At 39.3% G+C, this 10,213-nt stretch overlaps 1 non-coding gene across 1 annotated transcript; it reads right to left on the bottom strand.

The window, feature by feature from the left end:
• Window positions 1-200: 200 nt before the first annotated feature.
• LOC137735808 (small nucleolar RNA R71) lies at window positions 201-311 on the bottom strand. Its single transcript, XR_011068713.2, has one exon. It is a non-coding gene; the product is annotated as a small nucleolar RNA R71 (small nucleolar RNA).
• Between the last annotated feature and the right edge of the window lie 9,902 nt (window positions 312-10,213).

Genomic DNA, 10,213 nt, shown 5'->3' with positions numbered 1-10,213 from the left:
CATATTAAAGAGTTTTACAATGTTGTGAGTGGTTTACCTTTGCAGGGAGTAAGTGAAGCAAATTTGAGGATGAGAGTGTTTCCTTACACCTTGAAAGATAGGGCCAAGAGTTGGTTGATGACTCTAACACCAGGTTCCCTCACTACATGGGATGCCGTGGCTAAGAAGTTCTTGGAGAAGTTCTTTTCCACTCAAAAGACAGCCACATTAAGGGGACAAATCTTCAACTTCAAACAAGATGATGGTGAACCTTTCAATGAGTGTTGGGAGCGTTTTAAAGGCCTCTTGATACAATGTCCACACCATGGGTTACCTTTTCACTTACAAATGCAAATTTTCTATGATGGATTAACCCAAAATTGTCAATCAACTGTTGATAATGCAGCAGGTGGAGCATTGAAGAAAAAGAATGCTCAAGAGTCATATAACATTTATGAGATGTTGGGGTCTAATGCTCAACACAAAGACTTAAGGGGTAAGAAAGTTGGAGTCTACGAAACAAGTTCTAATCATGAGCTTTTGTTGCAGGTAGCTAACCTAGAAAGGAAGCTTGAATCCGTGCTCAACATGGTGCCAAAAGCTAATGAAGTGTGTGCCATTTGCAACATACCAAGCCATCCTACTCACCAATGTCCATCTAGGGAGGCTTATCCCGAGTATGTTCAAGAGCAAGTGAACCTCATGAATTCTTACAACCAAAGGCCAAGGAATGATATGTATTCCAACACATATAACCCGAGTTGGAGAGATCATCCCAACTTTTCATGGAAGAACAACAATCCAATCCAAAATTTCCAACCAAAACCTACCCCTAGTCTAGAGGATACGGTTAAGTTGTTAGCCCAAAACACGTTGCAATTCCAACATTCCACAAATAGCACTCTCCAACAACATTCAGCAGCCCTAACCAAAATGGAGACACAATTGGGGCAGATTGCAGATGCCTTGAACCAAAGAGAGGTTGGGAAGTTTCCAAGCCAACCCGTGATACTCCAAAGGAACCAAGAGCAAGCCAAAGCAATCACTACACTTAGAAGTGGTAAGGTTATTGATAATAGAGTTGGCAATGAAGTTACTAATGAATATGATCATGTGAATGCAGGTGTCACTCAAGGAGACAATGAGAAATCAATTGAGGAACCAAGCCATGCCACTTCCTCATTTGAAGCACCAAATCTTCACAAGGCCGAGAAACCATACACTCCACCAATACCATTCCCTGGAAGACTTGCCAAGAGCAAGCAGGATAAGTCATTTAAGGAAATTTTTGATATACTAAGCAAAGTGAATGTTAACTTACCTTTGCTTGATGTCATTAGGAACATGCCGGCATATGGGAAGTTCTTCAAGGAGTTAAACAGCTACAAAATGAAGTATGGACCACATGAGAAGGTAGTAGTGTCTGAGAATGTGAGTGCAGTTTTGCAAAGAAAACTTCCACCAAAGCTCAAGGATCCAGGAAGTTTCTCTATCAATATCACCATAGGGGACAAGAAAGTAGAGAAGGCGATGCTTGATTTGGGTGCTAGCATCAACTTAATGCCATTCAGTGTACCTTCAACTAGGTTTGGGAGATTTGAAAGCCACCACCATTTCATTACAACTTGCAGACAGATCAGTTAAATATCCAAGAGGTATAGTAGAAGATATTCTAGTTCAAGTTGACAAACTAATCTTGCCTGCAGATTTTGTAGTGCTGGACATGGAAGAAGCTCCTATACATGATCGTGAGTTGCCAATATTGCTTGGGAGACCCTTCATGGCCACAGCCAAGACCATCATTGATGTGCAAAATGGACTCCTCACTATGACAGTGTTAGGAGAGACAGTTCAATTCAAAGTGTTTGAATCTCTTGCTCATCCTTCTTCATCTCTTGATTGTTATGCCATTGATGTGCTTGATTCACTTGTATTCTCTAAGTTCTTGCAGGCACAATCGAATGAACCCTTACAAACTGTTTTGAGTCAATCTCAAGATGAGTTTGATGAAGAAGATGCACTCATGGAAGAAGTAGCTGCCTTGGAAGCATTGGCATTGTATCCTTTGAATGTTTCACCTCGTTTTGAGCCTTTAGAATCATCAATATCACATCTAACTCCTTCCACTGTTAAGGCACCAAAACTTGAACTTAAGCCACTTCCACCACATCTAAAATATGCATATCTAGCTGAATTTGAAACTCTTCCAGTTATCATAGCTTCTGATCTCACCCCAATTGAAGAAGATAAACTAATTAGGGTGTTAAAAGAGTTTAAATCAGCTTTTGGTTGGTCTATTGCAGATATCAAGGGAATAAGCCCTACCATGTGCATGCATAGGATCCTTTTGGAGGAAGGAGCAAAAACAAGCCGTGAGCCACAAAGAAGGCTCAATCCACATATGAAGGAAGTTGTTAGGAATGAGGTATTGAAATTGTTAGATGTAGGGATCATATATCCCATCTCTGATAGCAAATGGGTGAATGCCATTCAAGTGGTGCCTAAGAAGGTAGGAATCACTGTGATGAGGAATGACAACAATGAGCTTGTGCCCACAAAGCCCACGACCAGTTGGCGTGTTTGCACCGATTACAGGAAGTTGAATTCTAGCACTAGAAAAGATTACTTTCCTATGCCTTTCATAGATCAAATGCTTGAGAGGTTGGCAGGTTACTCACATTATTATTTTCTGGATGGTTACTCAGGTTACAATCAAATTGCAATCGCTCCGGAGGATCAAGAGAAAACAACCTTTACTTGCCCCTTTGGCACATTTGCATACAGAAGAATGCCTTTTGGACTTTGCAATGCTCCAGCAACATTCCAAAGATGCATGTTGGCCATCTTTTCTGACATGGTAGAAAGGTTCATCGAGGTATTTATGGATGATTTCTCAGTGTTTGGTTCCTCTTTTGATGAATGTCTTAACCATCTATCGTTAGTACTTCAAAGATGTCAGGAAACAAATTTGGTTCTCAATTGGGAAAAGTGCCAATTTATGGTGAAACAAGGAATTGTGTTGGGGCATGTAATCTCTAGCAAAGGAATGGAGGTAGACAAAGCCAAAATTGACGTCATCACCAATATGGTAGCCCCCACCACTGTGAAGGGAGTAAGAAGTTTTTTGGGCCATGCGGGTTTTTATCGTCGTTTCATTAAGAACTTTTCAATGATCACTCGTCCATTATGCAATCTGTTAGCTAAAGATGTTGTATTTCATTTTGATAAGGCTTGTATGGATGCATTCAATACTTTGAAAAATGAACTAACCTCGGCCCCTATTATTATGGCACCAGATTGGTCGTTACCTTTTGAATTAATGTGTGATGCCTCTGACTATGCTATTGGTGCAGTTTTAGGGCAAAGGGTGAACAAGCTTCCACATGTGATCTACTATGCAAGCCGGACTCTGCATGATGCTCAACTTAACTATTCCACAACTGAAAAGGAGTTGCTTGCTGTTGTTTTTGCCTTAGAAAAGTTTAGGTCATATCTTGTGGGATCTAAAGTTATTGTGTTTTCTGATCATGCAGCCATTAGGTATTTGATGACAAAGAAGGATGCTAAACCACGCTTGATTAGATGGATACTCTTGCTACAAGAGTTTGACTTGGAAATTCGAGATAAGAAGGGCAGTGATAATGTTGTGGCTGACCATTTGTCCAGGCGTAATGAAAACCATGGAGTTGGACAACCTTTGCCCCTAAATGAATCATTTCCAGATGAGCAACTTTTGTTGTTCAAGAAAAAGAACCATGGTATGCGGACTTTGTGAATTATCTTGCTTGTGATATAATGAGAAATGACCTTTCTTTTCAGGAAAGAAAGAAGTTCCTTGCCATGGTAAAGCACTACATTTGGGACGAACCATATTTGTTTAAATATTGCCCTGATCAAATCATTAGGAGATGTGTCCCAGAGAGTGAGCAACAAAGCATCCTAACATTTAGCCACACATTGGCATGTGGAGGCCATTTTGGTGCCAAAAAGACATCTCTAAAGGTTTTACAATCTGGTTTCTTTTGGCCTACTTTATTCAAAGATGCTTTTGATTTTTGCTCTAAATGTGATAGGTGCCAGAAAATGGGGAACATTAGCCGAAGAAATGAGATGCCATTGAACAACATTTTGGTGGTGGAACTCTTTGATGTTTGGGGAATTGACTTCATGGGACCATTTCCATCCTCTTTTGGCTACTTATACATATTAGTGGCAGTGGATTACGTATCCAAATGGGTTGAAGCCATTGCTACAAGAACTAATGATCATAAGGTTGTGTTGAATTTTCTTAAAGATGTGATTTTTTGTAGGTTTGGAACCCCAAGAGCTATTATTAGTGATGGTGGCAGCCATTTCTGCAACAAACCCTTTGAAGCCTTGATGAAGAAGTACAACATCAACCACAAAGTGGCAACCCCGTACCATCCTCAGACCTCAGGACAAGTGGAGATTAGCAATAGGGAGATCAAGAACATTTTGATGAAGACTGTGAGCCCTACAAGGAAGGATTGGTCATTGAGGTTGAATGATGCACTATGGGCATATAGAACAGCATACAAGACCCCCATTGGCATGAGTCCTTATCGCCTTGTGTTTGGGAAAGCTTGTCATTTGCCAATGGAGCTTGAACACCGTGCATACTGGGCCATCAAGAAGTTCAACTTTGATTACAAGGATGCTGGAATAGCAAGGAAGCTCCAACTTAATGAGTTGGAAGAGCTTAGAAATGAGGCATATGAGAATGCCAAAATCTACAAGGAACGGACTAAGCTCTATCATGACAAGGCCATCCTGAGGAAGGAGTTTCACCAAGGTATGAAAGTACTTTTGTTTGACTCACGTTTGAGACTTTTTCCAGGAAAATTGAAGTCTAGGTGGGTGGGACCATTCAAAGTACTGCAAACATTTCCCCATGGAGCTGTGGAGATAGAGAACATGAAGAATGGCACTTCTTTTAAAGTCAATGGGCAGCGATTGAAACCATATTTGGAGAAAGTAGAAGAGGAGCCAGTGTATCAAGTTGTTGATTTTCTTGAGTTTACAACACCATGAACAAGCTACCATGTCTTGCCTAGACATTAAATAAAGCGCTTGCTAGGAGGCAACCTAGTGTGGTTTGTGTTCTATCTTTATGTTGTGTTTATTTTGTTATTTCCATTCCATATTCTTTGCCTTTTTACTTTGCGTACAATTTTAAGCATCGAGGACAATGCTTAGATTAGGTTTGGGGGTGTGGAATGGAAGTTTGTGTTTATATTTGTTTTATGTGTTAGTTTGGTTTAGAGTGTTTTGCTTTTTTTTTGTTCAATTTGTGTGGGTTTGTTTTGGTTAAGAGCGTTTTTGCATGCTAATACGAATGTATATGAGGACTATGTTTGAAAACAAACAATTGGGTTGCTATGGAAAAGAGTTGCATCTTGTTGTCATTTATAAAGCTATAACTCTTGAAATTATGATGATAGAGGTACCATACTCAAATTCTGGAAGAAGAATAGTGGAGACTACCCTAGTGAGTTATTTTGAGCCTAATTGCTTCTTTGAGAGGGTTTAAATTGTTTCTACTCCTATCTTTTTCTTTCATTTTCACTTTAAATGATCTCATTACTTCTATTTCGTTTGGATGCTAAGAATCATTCTCCTTTGCAGATACCATGTATTTAGTGTCATTCATGAATGAACTCAATGAGATGATGTTAGGCTATGCATGTTTTAACTTCTAAAAGGCTTAAATCCTACCCATTTGTGTGCTCCATTCACCCTCGTTGCAGCCAAACACTTTAGCCTAACTCTTTCATCACCCACACCATACTCTGCCCATTCTAGCCCATTACAAGCCATACCTTATAGTTTGGGGAATACCAAGGTGATAAAGACTAAAGTTAAATTGAGCTTAGAACAAGATTGTGGCATGTACCGAGGGCACCTATGTTGAAAATTCTTCTAAAAAAAAAAAAAAAAAAAAAAAAAAAAAAAAAGTTATAAAAAAAAAAGAGAAGAGAATCAAAGTGGATACAAGTTCCAAATCTCCTCATGATAAGACATAGGGCCTGGATGCCAAAAACAAAGAAGAAAGAAAACAAATGCAAGTGAAGAGCATGATCCTCAAGAACACTTTGGTACGCCCCAAGCTCTAGTATTTCATATCACTTCTTTCATAACCTATACCCTAAGCCTTGCATTACATCCCTGAGAAAGACCTAACTGATCATTGAGGATGTATTCATGGGTGATGGTAAGTGCGTGTATTTCTATATTCTTAGCATTTGATTCATTTCATGAGATCTACTCAGAAATTGTGCTTTCATTTCGAAATTCATATGTGAGACTTTTGATTTCCTTTACATAATTTCGCTCATATATGGTTGTGGAGGGATTAAACCTTAGGATCTGAGTGAAAAATTTGAGTGAAACCTGTGAGGAGTAGAGTTGAGGCGAATTCTATCTGAAGCATTTGGGTATGGTGACCTTGAAGTTGTAAGACATGGAGAAATATCTTTATACGTTACAATTGATACGATTCTTTGAAGTGGAAAACTTTTGTGTTGAATGAATGACAAAATCTTCATTGGTTCTTATTAGTTTGTTTAAAGCATGTTTTAACCAAGTTGTTTGCAGATTTTGTAGATGTTTGTGGGTTCATCACTGTAAACCCTCAGGAGACACAACTCCTCCAACTAGGGACACCTAGGGGTTCAAAGGCTTGTTGCACATGCTCAGTGCAATCGTTTGGCCAGCGAAAGTGGTTTAGTTAGATGTTTGTATTTTGTGTGTTTTAGTTTTAAGTTTGCTCGAGGACTAGCAAAAACCAGGTTTGGGGGTATTTGTTAAGTCACATTTTGCATGCATTTATATCTTCTTTATTTGGCATCTTTGTGATTGTTTTGGAGTAAACTAGTTGCGTTTTACATTGTTTTGTGTTAGTGTGCAGCCAAGTGTGTAATAATATCAATCGGAAGGCAAATGATGAAATGTGGTGCAATTCGACCACATTGGATGGTTCTAAACAGAAAGTGATGCATTGGAGTCACTTTGGGTGGTTCTAAACAAGGCAAAAACATGCAATCACATGCATGTCCACAACCTGCCCGTGCACTCCCATTTGGTTCCAAATCAGATTATGCACCTCTAAAACATCAAAACATGCATTCACATGCATGTCACAACCTTGTGCCATGTATTCCCTTGCTTTGTCCAACTCCCATTACTTAAACCATTCAGCAATATTTACACCAAAACATGCATTCACATGCATGTTCAAACACTTTGCCGAACTCACATGCAATTCCATTTCCCTTTTGCATTCATCTTTACAGAAATTCACATGCATTGTGATTAAACAAGTAATTCCTTGCATCCTTTATTCCAGAAATTCCATTTCATGCCATCATTTCAGAAATCCAACCCATTCCTTTGTCCATGCCGTGTGTTCTTCCCATTTTTAGACTTGTATAAACATTTTCTGGTGCTCCAATTGACCTTTGCAGGTTCCACTCCCTTGTGGCAGACTTTGCACATGCATTTTGATTAAACAAAACACATCCTTGCAGATCTTGTCCATGCCATGCGTCCACTATCTCAGAAACACAATCATTCCATCACTTATGCACTGCCATCTGAGTTAAACAAAGCCAAGATCCAATCTGATTGTCTCCCCATCATTAGACTCATTCAGAAATGCACCAAGACTTAGGGATTTTCGGACTCAGATCAGGGGGGATCACACACAGCCTATTACACTCCATTTTCTGTCCATAACACTCACTAATCTCCATCTCGGATCCATTCCATTACATACACCATTTTGCTCCATTTTCTGCCCATCATTCACTCTTATTTCCCCTCTCCATTCCATTAGATTCGACACACTCTCCCTCTCTCACAGAAACTATCCATTTTTCAGTCCATTACACACTCAAAAACCTCCCCCATTTCACTCCATTCTCTGTCCATTTCTGTCCTAAGGGAAGAAACCATCCAAACCAAACCAATCTACTTCATCCACACCACATTTGGAGAAGCAACACCAAGGAACTCTTCAAGGACTTCAACATCAGTTTTGCTTCAAGGGTTCATTCTTATCAATTCTATGTTCATTCATGTTTTATACTTTTATGTCAAATCTTTTGTAGACATGAATTGTAACTAAGCTTCCTCTAGGGATTCGATGTAACCTTGCAAAGTTTGCTATGTAATTAAGTTAGAATGCTCAGTTTGTCTACCTAGTTCTTGATTCATTCTCTGTTATAATTGTGAATTTGTGGGTTGATTTGTATGCTTGATCACCATTTGAGTTAACCACAAGTTATTTAGCCAAGATTAAAACATACATCATGTCTAATATTGGTGGGTTTGTGAATGAATGAAGGGAAAGATTGGCAAACATCCTGCCAAGTGTTCCCTTTGGTTTATTGAACATTTCTTGTGCATTACATACTCTAGATTATGAACCAAAGTTGCACATCACAATTAGGTTCAAGATTATAGACATTTGATCAAATCCACACATCATATGGTTGATCATATCCAAGTGAAACAAACTCAAGAAATTTGTAGATGAATGAGTATAAACTAACTTAACAAACATGGATTTAATTGAGCAATGGTGAAATCGAATCCCTAGTTTCATTTCCATTGATACTATCTCATTATATTGGTTGTTGATTCATTTAGTTGTGTTTACTTCTTTTATTTATGCTTTTAAGTAATAACAACAAATCTGCTCAATTTGATTAGTTTGATTCATTTCATAGAGTTCTTGCAAAACAAGTGATTACATAGGTCCAATTAGTCCCTGTGGATTCGACACCCTTGCTTGTGCCATTATACTAAATATATTCTAGCATTAGGAAGGAAATATAAAATCAACACCCTTCTTTCTTATCTTCTAACGGTCCTCTTTCAGGTGAAGACTCCGTAATGCAGGACGCCACAACAGCTACAATAGTAGCTAGGAACCTCCTCACTCCAAAAGATAGTAGGCTGCTGTCAGGACGGTCCGATGAGTTGGCCGTTCAAGAGTCCCTCGCTCTCAGGGTTCAGTGTGCAGGCTCTGTGTCCAACATGGGCCAACGCCTTCTTGCTCGCTCCCGTCAGGTTGAATCGTTGATGGCAGAGGTAGAAAGTCTTAAGCAAGAGATCCAGCAGCTTAAGTATGAGAATAGAAGTTTGCACGTGCTTGCAAACAACTATTCGACGGGCATGAAGAGGAAGCTTGATGAACTGCAAGAGTCTGAAGGTCGGATTCAAAGCGACCGTCAAAGGTTTTCTGCTTATCTCCAGAGGCACCTTTTTCCTGGCTCATCCAGCGCTTGGCCAAGTATTGAGGCCTGGAATGCTCTATCTTCGATGCCTCCAACTCCGATGCCTTCCGCTCCGATGCCTTCCGCTCCGATGCCTTCCGCTTCTATGCCTCCTGCTTCTATGCCTTCCGCTCCGACGCCTCGTAGTGGGGCTTCACGTAAACAACCTTTGTGAAGCTCCAACTTTCTCCATGTTTAGTATCTTTATTTAATATATAAATTTTTTTTTTTTTTTTTTTTTTTTTTTTTTTAAACATGCTTTGTTTATTCAGTGCATTGGGTTGCCTCCCAAGTAGCGCTTTCTTTTACGTCTTGCAGCCGGACGAAGAACCCAATCACTCCAGGATATGTTCACGAATCGGATGAGAACTCCGAGTCATAAACTAGTACCTAAAACAAGAAACAAAACAAGATTAAGAATCTGGAATAAAAACAAACAAAAATAAAACAATCCAAGGGATTAGCAAATTTTCTAATCCCCGGCAACGGCGCCAAAATTTGATGCGGGCTTTAAACGCACACAAATTAAACCCTCTTTTCGTCAAATTGTAGTATATGTATAAGTAGGGATCGTTCTGGACCGGGGATTAGGAGGGATTGTTAATCACTTGGATTTGACTCAAAAACGTAAAAACAAAGTTAAAAACGTTCACAAAGACTCAAAGGACTCAAAACAAGTTCAAAAGACTCAAAACTGCCTAAAAACACTAACTAGGCAGTTTCTGACCTTAAACCCAATGTTGGACGAATTTAAGATTATGGTTTGATTCAAACGTAAAAGCACAATATAAAACACTATACTAGACTCAAAGAACGCAAAACTAAACTTTAAAACACTAAAACAAACCAAAAGACTCAAACATCACCCAAAACACTCAAAACTGCCTTAAAATCACTTTCTGGGCAGTTTTGAGCACTTTGGTGAATTTGGACGA

This window comes from Pyrus communis, chromosome 2, assembly GCF_041283825.1.
Source record: "Pyrus communis isolate YQ-2024b chromosome 2, ASM4128382v1, whole genome shotgun sequence".
In the NCBI taxonomy this organism is placed as follows: domain Eukaryota; kingdom Viridiplantae; phylum Streptophyta; class Magnoliopsida; order Rosales; family Rosaceae; genus Pyrus; species Pyrus communis.
The sequence above is the reverse complement of the archived record's forward strand: the minus strand, read 5'-3'. Positions and strand labels throughout refer to the sequence as shown.